At 43.3% G+C, this 24,583-nt stretch overlaps 1 protein-coding gene across 4 annotated transcripts in view; it reads right to left on the reverse strand.

The window, feature by feature from the left end:
- Positions 1 to 24,583, reverse strand: part of GATA4 (GATA binding protein 4) — a 149,864-nt gene that overhangs the window by 47,822 nt on the left and 77,459 nt on the right. The gene's annotated exons all lie outside the window — the stretch shown is intronic.

The raw sequence follows: 24,583 nt of genomic DNA on the forward strand, positions 1-24,583 counted from the left end.
CAGGTGCAGGTCTCCCACTTGAAAACGCAAGAACTTGCGGTGAGCGGGGTGCACTGGAACATGTGTGCACGCCTCCTTCAGATCGAGGGAGCAGAGCCAGTCGCCCTCGTCGATCAGGGGGTAGAGGGTCAGTAGGGAAAGCATCCGAAATTTTTCCCGTACCAGAAATTTGTTGAGGCGTCTCAAGTCTAGTATTGGGCGAAGGTCTCCCGTTTTTTTCGGTACCAGGAAGTAACGGGAGTAGAAGCCCTTCCCCCGTTGGCCGGGGGGAACCTCCTCCACTGCTCTCAGGTGAAGCAGATATCGAGCTTCGGAGAGGAGTAGGGGTAGCTGCGTCCGGTTGGGAGGGCAATTCCTTGGGGGGTTGTCTGGAGGAATGGCCTGAAAGTTGAGAGAGTATCCTGATGAGATCACACCAAGGACCCTTGCGTCCGACGTGACTTGTTCCCAGCGAGGGTAAAAGACTTTGAGGCGACCCCCGATGGGAAGGAGGCCTGGGACTACAGCGGAGGGGGTCTGCCCCCTTCCGCGTATCCCGTCCAAAGGACGGGGATGGTTTGCTAGGCGCAGGCGGTTGGGACTTGGGCAGAGCCCGATGGTGGGCTTGCGGACGCCTGGGCGGAGGCCGCGAGAAGGCAGGAGTGGATTATTGTGGGTAGCGGCACGGAGGGGCCCTGAACGGCCTGGACGCGGGCGGTTTAGGCTTTTGCCGCATGAGGGAGGCAAACGAGCGTTCGTGTTCGGAGAGGCGTTTTGTAGCCGCCTCGATAGTGTCATCGAACAGTTCTTTACCCACGCAGGGGAGGTTAGCCAACCGGTCCTGAAAGTTGGGGTCCATGTCGACCAGGCGCAGCCAACTTAGTCGGCGCATGGTGATAGCAAAGGCTGCCTCTCTGGAGGAGAGTTCGAAACCATCGTAGGCCGCGTGGAATAGATGGAGGCGTAGGTTGGAGAGGGACTCTGAAAGCAGGCTAAACGCTCCTTGGCGGGAGGCCGGTAAGTCAGTCTCAAAGTCTCTCTGTAGTCCAATGAGATGTTTGAGGTAAGATGTGAAGGTGAAAGTGTAGCTTTGCACCCTAGAGGCCATCATCGCATTTTGATATAGTCTCCTGCCGAACTTGTCTAGGGTTCGGCCTTCTCGGCCTGGGGGGACCGCCGCTGAGACCCTGGAGGGTTGAGCCTTTTTCAAGGAGGATTCTACTAACTGCGACTGGTGGGAGAGCTGCGGTTGTTCGAATCCCGGGAAGGGTACTGTACGGTACTTAGCCTCCATTTTGGAGGGTACTGCTGTGTCCATATAGGGGGTCTCCATGTTCCTGAAGAAAGCCTGTTGGAGTACCGGGTTAGGCGGTAAGCGAAGGGACTCTCTGGGCAGTGATGGCATATCCAGCTCCGCTAGGTACTCCTTAGAGTATCTGGAGTCGGACTGGAGGTCCAAGTCCAAAGCGTGGCCCATGTCCTGGACAAAGCGAGAGAAGGATGGGCGGGATGTTCCCGAGGCCCCGTGCGGGGTCGGTGAACGAGACCTCCGTCGGGTGGAGAAGGATGGGGAGGCTTCCCTCGAGTATCGAGGCTCCTGCTCCGATCCACGCTCCGAGACCGGGGAAGCACTGTGAAAGTGTTCCGGGGTCGTGGATCTCCGACGTCTCGAGGAGCCCCTCGGAGACGATGCCGGGGTTCGGGGTACCGATCGACGTCGGATCGGTGACCTCGACCCGGACTCCCTCGGTGAAAGCCTGAAACCTCGGATCGGAGCCCCGGTCCGAGGGGGAGTTCGGAGGATACGCGGGTTGGAGAGTGATAGCTCCGTCACCCTCAGCGGTCCCGTACGAGGTGTAGGTGAACGGCCTCGTAGAGTGGGGTTTCTGTCGTTTTAGCACGACGTTTTGCCCCGCGGCGGTCTGTGGAGGGAGAGCGCCTCGGGTGTCTCGGCGAGGAGTCCGAGGAGGATGGGATGCAGCGGAGCTTGCGTGCTTTTCCCCGAGATGGCTCGACGCGAGGCTCAGGCTGGTCTGGCACATGCGGGGTCGAGGTCGAGGCCGGTTGTAGATGGGCCATTGCAGCGGACAGCTCCAATGAGATCATCGCTCGGAGTAGGTCCTGGAAAACGGGCACGGACAGCATCGAGGGCATGTCCACTGCCTCGGTGCGCTCCACCGGGGGCGACCTCGTATCAGAGTATTCCCGTGTGGTGGAGGCATGGCCCGAAGGCTTGGAGGGCTTCACCGGGACTGTGAGCATGGGACTTCCGCCATACTTCGCCGGTGTCCCCGAGGCTGGCTTCTTCGCTGTTACGGAACCTGAAGAGGGAAGAGGGGACTTACCCGGAGCCGAGGCTTTCTGCTGTCCCGAGGATTCGAGTCTCGAGGCGATGCCGAGGTATTCGGGGCCGAGGTCAAGGCTGGGGCCGAGGCCGAGGCCGACCTCGAGGCCGAGGTAGAGGGTTGGTCGGCGGCGAAGAGATCCGCCATGCGGGCTTTTCTTCGGCGGAGGGCCCGGTTCTGGAAAGTAGCACACTGGGGGCAGGAGTCGGTTGGATGAGCGGCCTCCAGGCAGAGGATGCACCGGCGATGCGGGTCTGTGATGGAAAGAAGCCGCTCGCACCGGGTGCACTTTTTAAAGCCGGTCAAAGGCCGGGACATAGAATCGAAACTGGCCGCGGCTCGAGTAGCCACGCGGCCACGGGGACCCGGAAGCCTCCGGGTTGGTCAAAAATGAAGCAGGAACAAGTTGAAACAAGAAAAAATTTGCGCACAGCGACTTAATCGAGAAAAATAAGAATAAATTGCGGTGCTAGAAGGCAGTTGGGGCAGAGCCTGAAGAAACACGACTTCTAGGCTCAGCGGAAAATTTTGAACTGGAGACCACGAGGGGATGCGCCCCCTAGTGGAGCAGGAAGGCACGTATGCGTGGAACAGCAGAGCAAACTTAAATCTTCAATCAAGTTTGCTTGAAAATGCTTCCGCATCGGGGCTCCGTAGATGACGTCACCCCACATGTGAGAATATCATGCCTGCTTGTCCTGGGATAAAGGCTACTACCGTGTTCCCTGAAAAGAAGACAGTGTCTTATATTAATTTTGGGCCCCAAAAATGCAATAGATCTTATTTTCCAAGGTAGGTCTTATTTTTTTCATGTGCAATGATTATCTCTCCCTTCCTCTCCTCCACCCTAATTCTTCCTCTTTCCTTTCTCTCCCCCACATGTGCAGCATCTTTCCTTCCCTCTCACCCATCCCCTTGTGCCTTCCCTCTGCAGCATCTTTCATCCCTCCCTCCCTCCCATCTCCCTGTGCAGCAGAACCTTTGCACTGTGTACAGCATCTTTCTATCCCTCCCATCCCTCGTGCAACAGAACCCTTGCCCAGCTTCTATCCCTCCCTTCTGTGCAGCTGCAGCAGAACCCTTGAGCAGCCTCCCCCCGCTTCAGCCGCCCAGCCATGCTCCCGTTGACGCTCCCATCCTTCCATCTCTCCCTCCCATCCGAACCCCACTGCCTGCGAGACCTACATACTTCCCTCCACATAGCGTCAGCAGCACTCTAAACAGGCTGCTTCGGGGCCTTCTCCCGCCAGGGCATTCCGTGTGCCGCATTGCTGATGACATCATCAGTGATGCAGCAGAGGGAATACCCCGGCAGGAAAAGGCCACAAAGCAGCCTATTTAGAGTGCTGCAGACACTGCTCTGTGGAGGGAGGTATATAGGTCTCGCGGTCGGAGGGTCGGCATGGTTCAGACGGGAGGGAGAAATGGAAAAACGGGAGAGTTATTGGGGGTTTGGCCGCGTGGCGTGGATGGAGGCAGAGGGGAGGGGTGGGGGAAGCGCTGCTGCCAGCGAATCCAGGGACTAGGGCTTATTTTGGGGATAGGGCTTATATGAAGACCTACCCCAAAAATCATGCTAGGACTTATTTTCAGGGAAACACAGGAGTAGACTAACAAGACATGTATCCTTAAGCAATGGAAAACAGGACCTAAGGAGAAAAGTGGATAAGCACTGACAAATTAGATGTACAGCATTAATAAAACAGGTCGAGAATACCTAGAGATATATCTGCCAAAAACAAAACAACATTAAATGCAAGAAATCTTCCGAGGAGTCAATAGGACAAATAGATAACCAGATCCCGTTTATGTCAGGATGGTAGATGTACCCATGCTTTTTGTGATGCTACAGTCTGGGATACTTGCTGAACCTGGGCCTATTTTTTGCAGAAACTGCACCTGTTGTCCTTGTTAAGCAATTTCCTTCTTGCAGCAAGGTAATTATTATCTGCAGTAACCAAGGAAGACAAATTCTTATCTGTATCTACAATAGTGCATTTTAAAATCTTTTCATGTGCTGAACAGCAACAGTTTTGCTAATTTAGTGACACTCTAGTCTGCGAATATTTGAAGTCCTCTTATTAGTATAAGATTAATGATATTATACTTCTGAGAAGTAGGATGTATGGAGTGTGTGCATACAATTGTAATTACAGACTGGGCTCTTTCAAGAGGCAAATGCAGGGACTCACAAGTTGCTAACCTAGTGCCACAATTGGCAGGGCCTCTGCTACTGTGCCATTCCTACCTCAATCCCTAAATGCCAGGCTACAGTCTTGGATACAGAAAAGAATCTGCTGTTGCTTGCTGCTTCAATTTGTTACTGCCAGGCCCCACAGACATTTTGGTATTGCTACTGCCAAGGAATGCTGCAGAATACATGTGTGGGAGGGAGAAGGAAAAGAGGACAGTGTGCAGAGCCAAATTTGCAAGTAGGGGAGAGTGCATACTGAGAGACTGGAATTTGAAAACATGGGTACACACTTAAAAATTACTTCACATGCTAAAAAAATTCTAGATAACTTATAATACTTTCAAAGCTTCAGCGGAGCCACTTAGCGCTCAAACCATCTCATAACGCTAAGCTTTATACTCCCAGTTCGTCATTAGCATCTTTTAACTATGTATAACTTTTATATATAGCTATATACAGTATACACCTCTGTATTCAGACTATGGCTTTCTGAATTAAGGAGAGCTTTAATGCCACCCCTTCTACATTTATAGATATCAGAAAGTAGGGAAATTTCTGACTGTGAATGAGACTGAATTTTAAACATTTTGAGGACTGGATCTTAAATAATGGCCTCTCTGCCCATGTACGATCCAGCTCTCTCCTTCCTTAAAGATCTTCACGGAAACACAGGCCCCCCCACTCTTGGAATCCAAGGTCCTGTGACAGACTTTGACTGCTCTTTGGGGTCAACTCTCAGCCCACATCTATGATTTACCTGATTTCAAAGATATCTGGTCACAAACTAGTTGTTCAGCATCAAAGTCGAGCTTTACTTAGGGGTCCTTTTATCAAGCTGCGATAGGGGTTTAATGCACGTAATACCGCGCGTTAAATCACCTGCCGCACTAGCTGCTAACGCCTGCATTGAGCAGGCGTTAGTTTTTTAGCTGACCGCGGGGATTAGCGTGTGATGAAATATCCAACGTGCTAACCCCGCTAGCGTGGCTTGATAAAAGGACCCCTTAGTGCTTTCATGAATATGATGTGTCAGATCCTCCAGAAACTATTTCCAGGTGACTCTTTTCATGTCTCTCTGGCTAGATTCAGAAACAATCATCACACAGTCATTGTCCTCCCTGACTGGTGATCTGGTAGAAAGTGCAAATCTTACATCTTCTCTGTCCCTCAGGCATAATTCCCAAAGTATACAGAATTGTGGCTTCAGTTACTTGAGAATCTCTCACTGTGTTATTATCTAGTGCAAGGGTGCCCACACTTTTTGGATTTGCAAGCTACTGTTTAAATGACCAAGTCAAAATGATCTACCAACAATAAAATTTAAAAAAAACAGAAAGCACACTGTACGCAGAGAAAATGTTAATTATCATTTATATTCCGGGGGTTTTTCAAAGAGGTCAAGGCAGATGACTTTATGCAATGTCACTTCAGTAATAACTATACAAAAATAGACAAATATACCCCCTCCCTTTTTACTAAACTGTGATAGCGGTTTTTAGCGCAGGGAGCTGTGCTGAATGCCCCTCTCTGCTCTCAACGCTCATAGGCTCCTTGTGCCAAAAACCACAATTGCGGTTTAATAAAAGGGGCCCATAGTGCAAAATATAGACAGCAGATATAAATTCTCAAAATCGACACATTTTGATCACTAAATTGAAAATAAAATAATTTTTCCTACCTTTGTTGTCTGGTGATTTCATGAGTCTCTGCACTTTCTTCTTCTGACTATGCATTCAATATTTCTTCCCTTCTTTCAGCCTCCTGTATGCTTCCTCTCCTCCAGCCCTCATTCCCTCCCCCAACTTCTTCTTCCTCTCTCCATGCCCCTTCACCTTTCTTTCTTTCTCCCTGCCCCCTTTCTTTCTGTCTTTCTTTCTCCATGCCTTTCTTTCTTTTTGTCTCCCTGTCCCCCCTTCCTTTCTTTCTTTCTTTCTGTCTCCCTGCCTGCCCCCTTTCTTTCTTCCTGCCCTCCCCCAAGCCACTGCCGCTGCAATCGGGGAACAGGCCCCCAAACCACCGCCGCCGAGTTCTGAGCTCTCCCTGCTTCCCGACGCGGTAAACAGGATGCAGAAGAGCGAGCCAACCAGCCTTCCACCCCTTCATTTCAGATGTCAGAGAGGAAGTTTTGGGCCAGCCAGGCAGCGATTGGCTGGCCTTGAACTTCCTCTCCGACATCATAATTGATGGGAGGGGAGAGGGAGAGGGGAGGGTGGAGGCTGTTTGGCCCAGTGCTTCTGCGTCTTGTTTACCGCGTTGGGAAGCAGGTAGAACGCGAAGGCAACATGAGTCTATCACGGAGCCCGAGATGGGCTTCGCGATCGACTCGCGTTGCCTTCGTGATCTACTGGTCGATCGCGATCGACCTTTTGGGCTCCCCTGATCTAGTGTTCAGTGAGCTGTTTGAACCCCTCCTGTTATATATGAAGCAAGACACACTCTTCACTGTACCCTTGGCCATATCATTGTTTCAATCACTGTTTCCAGCATGCCCTATAATTTTTTTTTTTTCACTCACTATCAGCACTAATGTATAGACCTGTGTTCAAGAAACTTTCTCCAAACCACAATCTTTTGGGTATTGATAGATAACTTATAATACTTTCAAAGCTTCAGCAGAGCCACAAGCGCCCAAACCATCTCATTGAGCTAAACTTTATACTCCCAGTTCATCATTCGCTTCTTTTAACTATGTAGTTTATCCATACATATCTTTTATATATAGCTAGATTTAAAGCATAATTTTTTATGTTCACTCATCTTTTGATAGTCATGTCCATCGGCCAGGGAAGTTAATCCAACATGTTTCGCCAATATTTGGTTTTATCAAGGATCCCCTATAAATCAAGGACACATATTAATCCAATTAACTATACAATCTCAAATCTACTATACTGTAGTGTCCTTGATTTATAGGGGATCTTTGATAAAGCCAAACATTGGCAATACATATTGGATTAACTCCCCTGGCCGATGAACATGACTATCAAAAGATGAGTGAACATAACAATAGATCTGTGTGATAATTATTGAAGTGCTGCCTCTTCATAGACAGGGTTGCAGTTTGAACTCTTTCAGTTCTTTAATAGCACGATAAGCTTAATTTAAAGGCTCAGAGTATATTTTTGCAGGATACTGTGACCGTTAGCGAAAGAGTTTGCTGCTTCTCAGTGCACTGGATTTTTGTGGTATTGTTCCAGTCTTAGGTGAGCTGGGGGGAGGGAGAATTTTGGGTGCCCCCAATAATTTTGAAAAGTTGGCTCCTATGACTAGAAGGGTTAAGAAGCTGAGAAGGGCAATATGTCCAAATGGGATTTCTGAGGCTGTGAATACCGAGGACAGCAGCAACGCAAAAAGCATCAGTAAGATAATGGTACTCAGTAGGACCCTTATCCTGTCACTGAGCTCTATAAAACATTTTACTATCTAAAGGAGTTTACTTTGTAACTGTGTAGATCAGGGGTGTCCAACCTTTTGGCTTCCCTGGGCCACATTGACCGAAAAAAATGTTTCTGGGGCCACACAAATGTGCAAACGCTGCAGCAAGACAGAGGAGGGAGCTGGCAAGACAGTAAACACCCGGAGGCAGAAGAGGAAAACACTGCATCACCCTCAACTGGGGCCACACAAAATACTTCATGGGGCTGCATGTGACCTTTGGGCCGCAGGTTGGACACCCCTGATGTAGATTGACAAAGTTATGCAATGAAGACATGAATGTAATGTGCCTGTTGGTGCTTGTACAGGTACAAGATCCTTTATCTATAATCCTTGGGACCAGGCATATTTTGGTTTTTGGAACTTTTGGGATTTTGGAATGGTAATGTTGTCAGAAAAAGACAGACCATAAGACCATAAAATTGCTACCAGACCTTTTTTTTTTAATTTCAAAATAAGGCAAACATTAAACTCTTTGCACACTTCAAACCTTTAAGCACTTCAAACACAAACATGTTTCATGGGACAGGAGCAATACCTTCAAACACAAATGAAGTGTTGAATTTTGTTTTTTGGAGCTTTTCGTTTTTTGGAATTTCAGATAAAGGATCTTGTATTTTGCTGTTTGTCTGTGGTTTGGACAAGTAAAAAAAAAAAAAAGCCTGGATTTAGAACCACAGCTGTCATTTCCTGAAGGATAAGTTAATTTTCAGAATTTTCACAAATACTCATATATCAATATTTTTACATATTTTTGCCAGTTCATTTTACATATTTAGTTTAATAAATATTTATAATGTGCATTAAAGCTTTTCAATATGCACAAATCAATTGTACACAAGTTGATTTTTAAGTCAGTGCACACTAAATAGATTTTGTGTGCACTGACATTTTAAGGCCTGTTAATAAACCAAGTGCATGGTAATGAATGCATATAAGGGATAATGGTAAGAAGGGTAATGGGATTTGATATACCAGTTTTCTGTGTTACAATAAAAGTGGTACAATTATTATATGCAGATACTTTCTCTATCCCTAGTGTCCTGAGATTGATTGATTTAGGGCTCCTTTTACAAAGGTGCGCTAGCATTTTAGTGCACGCTAGACGCTAACGCCTCCATAGAGCTGGCGTTAGTATTTTCCATGTAGCGTGGGGTTAGCGCGTGCGGCAGTGTAATGTGCGCTAAAAACACTAGCGTACCTTCGTAAAAGGAGCCCTTAGGGTCAATGGGAGTCTCAACAGCATATTCTGTCCCATTAGGGAGATTCCTATGAGAAGGATATGGGGTTATGTGTGGTTTTGTGGCCAGGGGACTACTGATGTATGTAATGGAATGCCTTAATAAGACATCACGGTTTCAATACATTTTAGCCACTGTTGAAGTAGTCCTCATGCACATATTTAATACAAAATATGTGAAAACACTAACCCTTTCCTAACTCCATCCCTTAGGCCATATAAACTTATGCATGTATAGGCTGTATGTACACAAGTCTCCATGAATATACTCTGGGCAATTTAGAAAAGGCTATTTCTAGAGCAAAAGGAACATGAGTCTTGACCAGTGGGTTATTTTCCTCTCTAACTGCAAGTTGTGTAGATGATATTATCTACCTTTTTTAGCTCTGTGTCCTTTCACAGTGGACTGTGCTGTAGCTCCTCAGTCTTTTCTTCTACACGCAAGTTGGAAGATATCTTTTTGATCTGCTGTGAGTGAACTTTATTATTTTGGGGTTTTTATCTGGATTTAGATGCTTTGGGGTGCTCAGGAGGTCCCCAGAAGCCCTGTGGCAGCTCTGCCTGGAAGAAGACGCAGACTCTTTAAGTAGAAGTCTGTAGCTAACAGGGCAACACTTTTACAGGGAACCCTGTTTAGCTAGCCTGCCCTAACATCTGTGAAGCTTGGGGACTGTTCCCCTAGTAGCATGGTTTGCTTCTGGTCATTCTGGAGCTTGAATGCAGGTTATTTGGCCCCTTGGCAATCGGTGGGTTTTAGCGGGTGCCGGCTGCATTTCCCTTCCCCTCCCGCCCTGATGACACGTGGGAGTTCAGAGGTTTTAGTCTGGTTTCAGTCCGACTGGCAGCCTGAAGATTGCAGCATTTGGACCATTCTATATGCATACTTGTCTGAGGCAGGAGTCTTCTCTATCATCCAGTTGCAGTGTGAGCTGAAGCAGGCACAGCACCAGTACAGAACTGTGAGTACAGGATATTATAGCCTATGGGAGAATCAAGAGAGGTCTGAAATTAAAGTATTAGGCATTGCTGGGGCTTGGTTTAGGGTCCATCACCTCAAAAAAACCCCAAACATTCTTTGAATTTTTTAAATGTTTATATTGCTCTCCTGGCCCATTTTTCAGTTCCAAAATGCTGCCACAGCAGCCATCTTAGATTTCTCAATCTACCAGCAAAAATGGCAACTTCAGGTGTCACAATCACAAAAGACACACAGCAATGAACACCTGATGGTTCAAAAAGCATATGGTAACCCTAAGAAAAGACCTTAAATATCAGAACAACTATTTATCAGTTCTTGCCTTAAACAGGTCAAATCTCAATCACTGGTCTAAAAACTCCCCAATCGTGCATTGAATTTATTGTGAAACTTAACAAATAAAAATTATAACTAAAGCGCCATCATTTAAAATTTTTAGAATGGCCAAAAAGGTACCCACACTGACCAGATGACCACTGGAGGGATTAAATAATGACCCCCTCCACACTTCCCCGGTGGTCGCTGACCTCCTCCCACCCCCCAAAAAACTCTGATTGAAATAATAGAAACATAGAAATAGACGGCAGATAAGGGCCACGGCCCATCTAGTCTGCCCACCCCAATGACCCTCCCCTACCTTTCTCTGTGAATAGATCCCACGTGTCTATCCCATTTGGAACAGCAGCATCTGATATAGGAAATCCTAGTATAGCATCACACAGGTGTCTTACGTAGCCAGGTGGCTGGGCTAGTGAACCACAGAAAGGAGGAACCAGACCTATAAGGCATTCTAACCACAACATCTATGGTGGAGCCCATAAAACCCACAAAACCCTACTTTACTGCCATATAGGTGCCATCTACAGCCATAAGGCCTATTGGGGTGGTAGACAGGTGGGTATAGTAGCTTTTGGGTGAGTTTTGGAGAGTTCACCATAAATTATAAGGGGTATATGGTGAGATGTGTATCTAGCACCCTTTATGTGAGGTTCACAGCAGTGCCCTCTAAGATGCCCCACTGTTCTGTTGGCATGTCTATGTGGCCAGTCTATTACAATGTTGGCTCCTCCCATGTCTAAATGGTGCTGATTTGAACATTTCTAACTTTGATGTTTTTATGGCTGAAAATGGTGAATAAAATTACCGTAGATGTCCTGGTGATCTAGATCATTGGTTCCCAATCCTGTCCTGGAAGACCACCAGCCAGTCAGGTTTTCAGGATAGCCCTAATTAATATGCATGGGGCAGATTTGCATGCCTGTCACCTCCATTATATGCAAATCTCTCTCATGCATATTCATTAGGGTTATCCCAAAAACCCGACTGGCTGGTGGTCCTCCAGGACAGGTCTAGATGTTTTGGCGACCAAAATGTCCAAATAGGCAATTAAAAATAATATTTGGATGTTTCTGTGTTTCTGAATTTGGACTTTTAGTGGGAAATGTCCAAGTTGAACCTAGACGTCCTTTTCGAAAATGGCCCTCTATGTGTCTTTTTAAAATAGCTCCTATGCAGGTGCCTAGTTGCCCACAATACATTGTTGATTCGCTTTCAAAAGCAATACCAAACTAATTTAAAAAATGTATTAGTACAATAAGAAAGGTATCAACTTATTTCTTTTTCTATTGTACCTTCAATTATATGATAATCTCTTGCTGTTTTATTATCTAGCTCTCAGTAAGCTGTTTGAGCCCCTCTATTAAAAATGGACTAACAGTTGTCATACCATTTTATCTAACATAGACATAAAAGCAAAGTACTGAATTTTCCCTTCATTTGTGCAGATCCATCTACTAATAAACAAAGTTTTTTGCATTCACCTTTGCATAGAATTCCAGGTTCGGGTTTTTTCCCCTATCTTTATTCATTTTTAAAAACCAACAAGTGCAACATATTATCAAACAATGTACCAAATAAAGAGCATTTAATTTCATCAAATGATATAATAAATACATATCCTTCCACCCCATCCTTTCATACAGTAAAAAGATAAGCAAAAGTAATACAAATGATCAAGACCAACAAATTACAATCAAATAATAATTTAAAGGCATATCCCCTCTCCCCCCACCCCTCCTGGATGTGTATAATCAAAGGGCTAAAACCAATAATTAATCTTTACAAAATTTTGTCAATGGGTCCCAAATATCCTTAAATTTCTTATAATGTCTCAATTGTATTGCTCTCATACATTCAAATTTATAAGTTTGGCACAAGGATTCTCACCAAAAACTATAGTTTAACCTGTCCCAATTTTTCAGAATAAGTTGTATGGCAACTCCCATCATGATGAAAAGCAGTTTATTGTTATGTGAAGTTATTGGACTCTTGGCCATCAATAACATACCAAACAGCACAGCATTTTCCCTTCATTTATGCAGATCCATCTACTAATAAACTAGTCAGGGCACTGAGGGAAGAAATGAGATATAATATACAGATTTTTTTGCATTCACCTTTGACATAGAATTCCAGTTTTTTGATTGTGTTTTTTTGTTTTGGTTTTTTTTTTTTAATCAGGGGTAGTACGTATATTTTATTACCTTGTACCTACTGCTATAGCCAAAGGCAATGCCAAGGCACCTCTGCTGTGGTCTGGACAGTCTTTTGTCATTAAGTAGGAGGAACTGCCACCACTGTGGCCCAAAGCAGCTTCTGGCCTCCAAACTGAACAGAAAAGACCTGGTACAAAAGAGAAAGGGAAGAAGAGCTGAAGGGAGGGAAGCAGAAAAAAGCAGCAGAAGAGGCTGGACGGAAGAGGAGGAGAGCAAAGAAGAAAAGCAAAATAAGTTCAGTATAAAGGAAAATCATTCTCCCTGGTTTCTACAATGTTGGCTGGCGTCCAAGTTTTCTATTTTCATGCCCTTGGTTCTAATTCTCTGAATTATCCAAGAAGGGCACTGGTTTGTTGTCTGCATACGGATGGAGCTGAAGCTATTTCATACTGTAATGTACCACTGCAGACATCAGCTGAACTTTTGCCACCGTTTTCAAATTCCCGTATTACCAGCCTTGGCGATGTGTCTCTAAAACCGGATTTGATTTTAACAGCCCTCATGGTTCTCAGTCCAAAGCACCTTATAAAACATTTTGGCTGTTTGACAAAGCATTAAATCCTGCAGCTATGGGTTTCGTTTGACGTCTTGTTTGCTCTTTGCCCCCTCCCTTCTCGGCTGAAGCAGGCTGAAAAGGAAACATTTGTACAGGCAGCAAATTGCCTGAACAACTCCCACTGGGATCAGAACAATGAGAAGCAGAAACACTTTCTTGCCAAAGCACCAGTCATCCAGAGGCCAATAATTTCCCTTTCACAGGTCTGATCACACAGGGTGACAGGTCACATTAAGGTTGATGTATAGAGGAAACCATAGTATTGGATTATCACCAGCACTTTGAATGCTGTAGAGCAGTGTTTCCACACTCCTTCAAACCAAGTACCCCCTAGATCAGGGGTAGGGAACTCCGGTCCTCGAGAGCCGTATTCCAGTCGGGTTTTCAGGATTTCCCCAATGAATATGCATGAGATCTATGCGCTTGCACTGCTTTCAATGCATATTCATTGGGGAATTCCTGAAAACCCGACTGGAATACGGCTCTCGAGGACCGGAGTTCCCTACCCCTGCCCTAGATTGAAAAAATTTCAACCGAGTACCCCTGAGCTCTGAGCAGCAGAGATTTTGAAATGGACGTTTTATTGTAAAAATAATAACTATTTCTTTATTTATTTGGTTCGTTTTATATCCCATCTTCCCCAACGAGCTCAGAATGGGTTACAAGGTTGATATACATAATGCTTAGACAAAGAGGTTAGTACAGTTTGATCATCTTAGGAACATAAGAGTTGCCATACTGGGACAGACTGAAGGTCCATCAAGCCCAGTATCCTGTTTCCAACAGTGGCCAACCTAGGTCCCAAGTACCTGGCAGAAACCCAAAGAGTAGCAACATTCCAGAGCTGAGGTTGTGATGTCATAAAGAGAATCAAATTTAGCATACAATTTAATAATCTTCACTTCACATATAGTTTTATCGTCTTAACCATTATATATAGAGTAGATCTAGTTCAGCATACATTTAGTATACGTTTAATTGGAAAGGAGAGATTGGATAGATGGATAGAACTAAAAAGGTGCTGGGGTTTACGTAGGTATTATATGATATGAAAAGACAGTTGATTCCAGTAGATAGGTAGGAATTGGGAGTAGGATCAGGGTCTGGTGCTCTGAAGTTGGAAGGCATGACCGGGGGGAGGAGGGGGGCTGGAGGGTATTTGCAGATGTTTCTTCCTGGGAGTGGAGCGGCCTGTTTGGGACATATGGAGGAAGCTTGGCTGATATTTAGCTAGGCAACATACATAGCAAATACAGGTCACTGCAACTGGCATACAGACCAAGGCATTACTGGCATGATCTGTTATACCTTGTATTTCAGTCTCATATAAATTGGCCCCTTGACAGGTGATGTGTCATTCTTACAAACTGAGTGAAAATGAACAATGACACATGGACGGGGGTCTATTTATAAGAAGAGGAGAAAAGGAAGACTTGAACAAACGTTGCCATTAGTGACCAATAGAGTTTCAACTTTTCTCTTTGAAAATGATGCATAAAATCTGATTGGTCACTATGGACAAGTTCTCACACACAAATCCCACGTGCCCTCAGCCACTCTGCCTTTCTCTCTTAGAACTTTTTGATTTTGCTATCTCATGAGATTGGGAGTTACAAGATCAACAGGCTCTTCTTGTACCTCAGTACATATCAGATACTGCAAAATGTCTAAAGCCCTGTCTGATGTTATGACAAATTAAAACTAAAGTTTTGATGTCACCTCAGTAAGGCTAATATACAAACCCGAGACCTTACCATATCATAACAGCACTAACTTCTAGAACTTAAAGAGCAAGAACCTTATGCACTGTTAATATTACACTAGTTCCTAAAATACTAATGCATAACTGATGAAACTTTACCAGCCTCCTAAATTATTACGATCAGAGGAAATGTTTCTATTATCAACAGATGAATTAGTAAAAGTACTTTATGCTAATATGAGAGCATCTATAATATCAGTTGCAGGCGCATTATTATGGAATAAGCTGGCAACATCTTTCTCCAACCCCAATCTCAACCCCACTCACAACTAAAAGGCTCTCTCTTGCTTCAAAAGGTCAGTGGCAATGATTCCTACACACTGCCTGCCTCTGACCCTGAAGCCTCTCCTCTGCCGTGTCCTGCCCAAGCAGAAATAGGAAGTTGTGCTAGAGGTAGGATGTGGTAGAGTAGAGGCTTCCAGGTCTGAGGCAGGTAGGGTGTAGGAATCAAGGTACTAGGGAAAGGGGAGACTCATGAGAGCAAGACCCGACTCCGGGGTGGCCCAGGTGAGGAGCTGGAGAGAGAGAGAGGCTGTGCTGGGGTGTGTGGACCTTAGGCCTCTCCCACTGCATCCCAAGATGCATTGGGAGGGAGAAGGCCCAATATTCACAGCACGCGGCCCTATAGGCAGGAGGGAGTGGGCTTCCCTCCTGCCAATCTGTCATTGGCAGGTAAGAGGGGGGGGGGTCCGGGGATGAGGGGGGTCCAACAATGTTGGGGAATGTGGGTGGGGAGGTCGGAGAGGGTTCAAGAATGTCAGGAGGATGATGTCTGGGGGAGGGGTGTAGGGCTCCACAACTCAGCTGATCCTGACAGGGGGCATCCCCATCAGCTGAGCTGGCAGTTATCCCTGAAACCGGCTCAGCTAATGGGGATTCCTCTGTCACAAGTTTCAAGTTTATTAAATTTTTTACTATACCGACTATCAGCAAATATCTAGCCGGTTTACAAGTTAAAATAAGATAATAAAAATAAAATTTATACAATATATAAAATAATTGAAAAGAAAAAGAAGGGGGATTGTGAACATTTAGACTTTAACTGGACATACTGGAAAGTGATGGTAGGGAGAAGTAGTGGAAGGGGAAAAAATACATAGTTCAATTAAAAAAAAAAAAAAAAAAATTGGAAAGGGAAGGATGAAACATAAGGAATGGGATCGCTTCCTAAAAGCAGTTGTGGTATTGAAGAATAAATTATATTTAGGAGCAAGAAAACGCATCTTGGAATAAGAAAGTTTTTAGTTTGGCCTTAAATTTATCAATTGATGTCTCGTGACGAATGTGGGATGGCAATGAGTTCCATAGAGTAGGAGCGACTACAGAAAAGTTAGTCTTTCTTGTATAGAAGAAATCTTTGATTGTGGGAACAGATAGTAGGTTTTGATCGGCTGATCTGAGGGTCCGTGATGAGCAGTAAGGGATGAGAAGTTTATCTAGAAAAGAAGGTTGGCGGAAGAATCTAATTTTGAAGACTTGCATAATTGTTTTATATGTGATACGATGGGTTATAGGTAGCCAATGAGCTTCTTTCAGGAGGGGTGTAACATGGTCATATTTTCCTAATTTGTAAATAAGTTTTATGGCTGTATTTTGTATGAGTTGAAGTTGTCGTAGTTCTTTTTGAGGGAGTCCATTGTAAAGAGAGTTACAATAATCAAGGTGAGAGATGACAAGTGAATGAATTAGAGTTGTGATGGCTATAGTATCAAGGATGGATGATAGAGAACGTATAAGCCTTAGTTTGTAAAAACAAGTTTTTACAACTGTACTAATCTGTTCATGAAAGGTAAGATCCTTGTCTAGGGTAACCCCTAGTAGTTTTATTTTAGTTTCCATTTTTACAGGATAAGTTTTGATGAGAATTTGTTCATGAATAGTTTCGTTCTTTTTGGTAGGAAAAAGTAGGCTGCTTGATTTATTGATGTTTAGAGAGAGTTTGTTTTCATAAAGCCAGTCACTTATTCCATCTAATTTTTTGTTGATTGTTTGAATATCTGTGGGATTAGAGGTATCTACTGGATGAAGTAATTGAATATCGTCTGCATAGGCATAGGCTGTAAATCCTATTGACTGTGCAAGAGTAAGGAGAAGCAAGCCCTCAATGCGCTGTTTTTTCCCCCCATCTCTGGGTGGTGAGAGGGGGTCATGACCACTGGGGAAGTAAGGGGGATCATGCCTTAAACCCTCCAGTGATCATCTTGTTAGTTTGGTCATCTTTGAGGCACTTAGACCTGTTTTAATTTGGTCTAATTCCCAGTGTGTAAGTTCCGCCTAGGATGTTCTGAAAAAGCTTCAATTATTGCTTCAGGTGGAAGCCTGCCCGATTCCCATAACACACCTCCCAACATGCCCCTTTGAGCTCTGGTTACACAGCAGCTTAGAAGTGCCGTTGGATATCCAGAAAGTTTGTTTTGATTATTGGCACTTGGATGTCCCTGCTATTAGGATGTCCAAGTGCTGACTTAGGCAGGTTTTTGGACGTTTTAAAGGTTTGATTATGAGTCCCATACTGTATATACTTAAATATAAACCTAGATTTTTGGGCCAAAAATAGACCCAAAATAGGAGGCTCGGTTTATATTTGAGTCCTCCCCCTCTCATATCCACTGCAGGCCTCTCTCCAGGCCTACTTTAAGCCCTGCTGGTCCAGTGGTAAGCCAGGGCAAGAGTGATCCTCCTATGCTCCTGCCTAGGGTTACCATATTTGTGAAGACAAAAAAAAGGAGGACACATGGCTCCACCCTGGCCTTGCCCATCATGTAGGCAGTTTCCAGCTGTGTGCAGGCTATAATTGCACCCCTTGCGACTTGCCCTCAACTTTATCTAGGCTTTGAAACACCAGCCAAATCCATCTCTACCCCTCACTTATCTCCTTCTGAACAGTTCAAGTTTTCTGCAGACACTTACCGTTTCTCTGTTGTCTCCTCTCAGACCATTTCTCCACTGTCTCCATGTGAAGTTTGTGTGTCCTCTTCCTCCTCAGTCCCTCCACTGATTCCCTGTCTTCTTTTACATTAGTTTGTCTTTCAAGGCCCTGTTCATTTCGTAACCCACTCCTACTTCCTGCACTCATTCCCGGCCTCTTTCCTCTTTGAACTCTGTCTTCTTAGTTCATTCTCTCTTCCAAGTCTTGAGGCTGGAGAGGAGCCTGCTTAAGTAATAAAATGTGGGACAGTATCTATGTCTGTTTCTATCTAAGCCCAGTATTAAAAAAGCACTTAGACATATGGGTGCTTATTTTAGAAGTGTTGTTCGTGTTTCTGACATGCATAAACTGGCATTCAGACGGCATTTATACTGCATAAACATTTAAATCATAATTTTATAGTGCCAGGATTTACATTTTATTTCTACCAAGTACTGGAAGGTGAAACAGACCAGTAGTGAATGGAGAATGGTAAAAAAAGAAACCACAACAAGCAAAAAAACTCAATACTCCACTACCCAACAGAGAAACCACAAACAAATTCCAGGAGATAAAAACCCGGCAAAGTGGAATAGATGAAGTGGATATGTGCAGGTTTATTAATAACATTAATAAAAATCATTAAAATGAGTCTATAACAACAGTAACAGCTGAAAATGGTAACAATGTCCCAAATATGTGCAAGTCTGTATGAAAATCTGTTGGTCATCCATATATGAGAGATTCCACTTTCACAGTAAAACAAGGAAAACTGCAGACTCACATACAATGATGCAGGCTAAATTTATTATATCAAATAATAGAGTGTGGTTAACAGTACCACTTTAAAACAAGTCAAGGGACCCGACACAGTCCGTGTTTCAGTTAATACGCCTTCATCAGGGGTCCTAATAAACCAAAATGGAAATGACTCAGAATAAGAACATAAGAATTGCCATCTCCGGATCAGACCCTGGGTCCATCAAGTCCGGTGATCCGCACACGCGGAGGCCCCGCCAGGTGTACCCTGGCATAGTTTTAGTTCCCATATCACTTTATGCTTCTCAAGGGAGATGTGCATCTAATTTACCCTTACCCGTATCACTCTATGCCACTCTTAAGGAGATGTGCATCTAGTTTACCCTTAAATCTTAGAACGGTGGATTCTGCCATTACTTCCTCTGGGAGAGCATTCCAGGTGTCCACCACTCGCTGCGTGAAACAGAACTTCCTGATATTCGTCCTAGACCTGTCCCCCCTTAGCTTCAATCTATGCCCTCTTGTCCGTGTCACACTGGACATTGTAAATAACTGCTTTCCCTGCTCCATTTTGTTGAATCCTTTCAGTATTTTGAAAGTCTCGATCAGATCCCCTCGCAGTCTCCTCTTCTCAAGGGAGAACAAGCCCAGTCTCCTAAGTCATTCCTTGTAGTCCTTGTAGAATGTGCATGATCATAACAAAAAATGTACATATATGTAACATATACAACTATCAACAACTGTGTATGTAAGTATATGAACATATGGAAATGGTGTACAATGAAAAATGATAAAAACTTAAAACAAAGAGTCATCCAAAAGTCAAATAGAAAAGGAGGCATAATTAAATTTAAGATAGCCAGTGTATCATACACATATCATACACATAGTGTATCATACAAATATGTGTGAGATAAATGATAAACCTGACCAAAAGTAACAAAGAATAATGACGGAATAAACCAAGAATGGGACAAGTATCAGAGATGTGAATGAACTTAGGGCTCCTTTTACAAAGGTGCATTATGGCCTTAATACGCGGAATAGTGCACGCTAAATTGCCGTGCGTGCTAGCTGCTACCGTCTCCTTTTGAGCAGACGGTAGTTTTTCGGGCACACCTATAGCGCACGCTAATCCAGTGCGTGTGCTAAAAACGCGAGCGCATTTTTAAAAGGAGCCCTTAAATTATGCTAACAAAATAAACATGCAATATGCAGATCGTGAACAAATGACACAAACAGTGAAAACAGAGAGGACGAAGAGTGAAACAATGAGACCTAACCGGGTTGATAAGCGATCAAATGAAACCGCAAACAAAAAAACTGTAAAAGTAAAACTTAATTAATAATGCTGTCATTTGAAAATGAACCTACCATTAAAGAAATGCGCATGACCATAAAAACTAAATGACATAAAACAAATGAACCTAAAATTAATATAATATGGATTAATACGTCAAAATCAATGAAAAGGGATAAAACGTATAAACGGCACCAAGACACTACATTAACTTAAATGGAAATGATGAGAGAAAAGATCACATACATGCTAAATATTTGTACCAAAAATATATATTACCAAAACTCCCCTTTTGTTTGTTCTAGATTCCACTTTGATACATATGAAGGTAGTAGAAAATGATGACCCAAGTCCAATATGTTAAATCAGCTGACAAGTGGTGTCGCAGCGAGATGGACACAATAGATGAATTGGACCCTGCTGTAACCACATCCCCTCAGAGCAGAAGCCCTGCCTTACTTAACCTTTAATCGTTGTAGTCCGATACCTCAGGCAGTACTTCACTCTAAGGAGTGTGGGCACATACAAATAGGGAAGCGGGATGGGGAACTCAGTAAGTTTTTAAACAATGAGTTAGTAAGAATAAGTTAGATGGTGGAATCTTACTTTAATATAACAGTACAATTAGTTTGGTTTTTATAATTATATTTTTATCTAAAAAAATAGCCCTAACTGGATCCAGCTCACATATCTAAGAAACATACAGTTAAAAAAAAATTGATAAATTCTAATTAAAATCCATTTAGAACATTTTATGTAATATAGTTAAACATTGAAAACATATTACACTCCAAAAAAATCACTTTGAGTGATCTTTTCTTTTTAGAACCAAAGATTGTTTCCAGAACCCAATTAATCAACTCTTAAATCACATAAATATTATTTTGGGGTCTGATAAGAATTACTTTAATATCTGTCCCAAACAAATGGTTCTTTGTGTATAAATTCTTTTTTTCTTTCAGTCAGTGCCGGTTACACTCCCTTCTGAAAGGAAATTCTATCAGGTAAGTTGATGTTAAAGTGACAGGTGCTTTACATCCAAAAAAATAAATTGAATGTTCCATATATATGTGCACAAAAATTAAAACTTATCTTCAGGTTTTTCTTTGCGTTGGCTGGCTTGCTTTTTCCTCCTGTCTTAGTCTTGAGAGTTTCAGCTGCCTAAATCAACTCAGGCTTCAACCACGCTCAGACTCAGAAGATAATACCAGTTTGGCCCTCAATTGTTTGCTTCTAGAATATACCACAACAAATCTTTTCTCCTCAAAAACATTTGTGCCCTTCAACAATATGCCACTGGCATTTGAGAATATTTGTAATACCCCTTGCCAAATGTAGGAGCCTGAGTGGATTAAAAACACTGACAGAAATCTGAGCAAGTTGTAAGTGGATTACTGAATAAGGAATAGTATAGTATAGCTGAACAACAATCTGAGAAGTAGGGCGGATTAAACACAGACAGGGACGGAAGGGCTGAGCCTGAGAGTTGTAGCTTATTTAAAGGGAAGCCTGAAAGTTGATAATTCTTGGTTAGCAGGCTGAGCGTGGTTGAAGCCGGAGTTGATTTAGGTCTGCACGTTTCCTTTATGCAGCTGAAACTCTGAAGACTAAGACAGGAGGAAAATGCAAGCCAGCCAACGCAAAGAAAAACTTTCCGCAGCTTAGTAAAAGAGCCTCTTAATAACATAAATTCTAATTTTATAAGCATTTTTATGTGGTTTGCTGAATATATCATTTTAACTATATTTAGACAGTAGTAGTATGCTCCACTTTAGTATGGTCCAGCTGCCAACAGTTTCCTTTGCTTCCTCATTGGCTGTGATCCATTTAATATCTACGAGATATGGAGCTTTTCATTAAGAGGACACAGCTATGTAGAATGTGCTCCCTGTGGAGCTTAGAGAGGAACTAAATTATCTTCTGTTTAGGGAAAAAATGTTATCATTTGTTTTGTCTAACACACTGTTTAGGAATATTGCAAGAAGATGTAGGGGGGGATTGGAGTTTTAAATCAAATACCATTTTATTTCGTTATTATTTATTTTTTTTATACAATTTATGCTTCCTATTGATACATTTTGGTATCTGATGGTGAGCAGGAGATAAGAGTTGAAAGCAGCTTCCAAAAAGTAGGCTTTTAGCTTGGATTTGAATACTGCTAGAGACTGGATGGGCCATAGGGGCTTTATCTGCCATCACATTTCTATGAAATTCTCACCCTGTAACACAGTGTGAAACTAATGCATTAATTAGCATATGCTGGCATGTCAGTGATGTTGAAGTTGTCATGGGCAGGTGTTGCAGTTTCTGCATGGTAATTTATGAAGTAACTGCTTAGCATATGTTAGTAAAAGGGCCTTGAAATCTCTGGGCACTGTGACCAGTTTCTATTTAATTTAATAAAGAAATATAAAATGCAGAAATTAAAATACCTTAAGAAAGAAAGGAAACCTACAGCTTGGTTTAAAAAAAGGAGAAGAAGCAAACCAAGGGGGGAAAATAGACAACATGATATTCTAAAGTGCAAGATGTATCTTAAAATGTAAGACAGCCTCTGTCTACAAACTGTTGCAACTTTCAGAGCTCTACATTGTAATTTTTATTCTCTTACACATTAGAACACACTAATGTATTCATGCAGCTCCACACACTTACACGCATGCACACACACACAGAGCAATAACTTGGCTGCTTAAGATTTCAAATGTTGGTAGGAGAGCTCAAAGACATTAAATCTTATATGGAAAGAAGCAAAGAAAAATGTGTGCTTGTCTGTTCATCTGTAGATGCATATCTTTGTACATGTGTATACACATGTATATCTGTGTGTATGAGCATGTAACAGATCATGGATTAATATATTACTATTCTGTGGTATAGCCATAGCAGTTTACATATTATATGCAGGGACTTTCTGTATCCCTGAGCTCATAATCTAAGTTCTGTATATGGGACAATAGAGGGTTAAAGTGACTTGCCCAGGGAGCATGCAACTGTGTGTGCATGCATGTGTATATATGAATGTGTGTTTGCGTCTATATCTGTGAATCTATGAACAGAGTGCAGGTTTATGTGTGTGTATCTCTAAGTGCAAGTGTACACATGTGTTCGTGCATATATGAGACAGTATGTACATGCATGCAGGTATATCCTATATAATAACATGCTAGCCGCGCATGCGCACTCCTATCTGCGTGCTTCCATGATCCTTAGGTCTGTGGCCGCAGGAGTACGCATGCGCGAGTCCCCAGCCTTCTTCCCAGCACCTACCTTGGCCGCCAGTGGCGGCGGCTCCTCTCAAGGCCGTGGCCTCCGTGAATGGTAGGACTGGCCGGACTCCCTGCTCTCCACATTTCTGTGTATGCATGATTGAAAGATTTGCAATTTGGTTTATTGATTTAATAGCCCAAGTCTCACTGCATTGAAGCATACAAAAGTTAAGTACAGGGAAGGTCGGGGGACATGGGACAACTGAGTGACCATGATCTGCAGCAGGGGAGGGGTGGTTGTTGAGAGTGTGTGGGGCAAATGAAAACAATAAAACAATCCAACAAGTCTTCAGTGAAAAACAATCAGAACAAACAAAGAAAAACTGCAGACAAGAGTACAAGATGCAGGCTAAGTTTATTAAAATAGATATATGTTGTGGTTAGTGTCACCACCTTTTAACAAACCAGGGGACCCAACACGGTCTGTGTTTTGGTTAACATGCCTTCATCAGGGGTCCCTAATTTCAAAGGTATCAAATGAAACTGTAACTAGAATAAACTTAAGCCTGTGTAAAAAAGTGAAACTAGTCGCTGTAGCAGTAATAATAATAATAATAATAATAATAATAACAACAACAGTTTATATACCGCAGGAGCGTGAAGTTCTATGCGGTTTACAATGATTAAAAATAGTACAAATTGAGTGGAATTGAAGTTAATACTAGTGAATCGTGGCTCTAGGGATCAGTTAAGTGGGAAAGATTGTACAAATTAGTTGCCGAAGTAGTTCAGGAACAGATAGGTTTTTAGGTGTTTCCTAAATTCCCCGTAAGTATTAGCTAGCATATTGCAATAGTTGGGGGGAGGGGGGATCTGGTGGCCATTATCGTGGGGAGGAGGGTCAGGAGTGAGGTGGGTGGCCATGATCTTTGTGTGGAGGGGTTAGGAGTGTGGAGGAGCCGAGTGACCACGATCTTCAAGGGGGGTGTGTGTCAAGAGTGTGTGTGGGGTCTAGGTTTCCAAGGCAGGAGGAAGTAGCCATTCCTCCTGCCTCTTTTTGGGGGGGCTGTCATGGCTGACAAGTGGGGCACACAATATGGCAGACCCGTCAGTACTTTCGGGTCATTAGTAGTCATCACTAGATTTAGTGCATGCCTATGCAATGTTAGGGCATCGATCGGAGTGCTCATGTTAATATTAATGACCTTATTTTAATACTAATGAGGTCATTTGCATTGCAGAGTTAGAGGCTGCAATGAATGCATTGAAAAGCCCACAGTGAGCCATTGCATGCATCATTCAGTAAATTAGGTCAACGCTAAACCAACTGGTTTGGTGACGATCATTAGATTCTCTACTTTAGTG

The sequence above is a fragment of the Geotrypetes seraphini genome, chromosome 3 (genome assembly GCF_902459505.1).
Source record: "Geotrypetes seraphini chromosome 3, aGeoSer1.1, whole genome shotgun sequence".
In the NCBI taxonomy this organism is placed as follows: domain Eukaryota; kingdom Metazoa; phylum Chordata; class Amphibia; order Gymnophiona; family Dermophiidae; genus Geotrypetes; species Geotrypetes seraphini.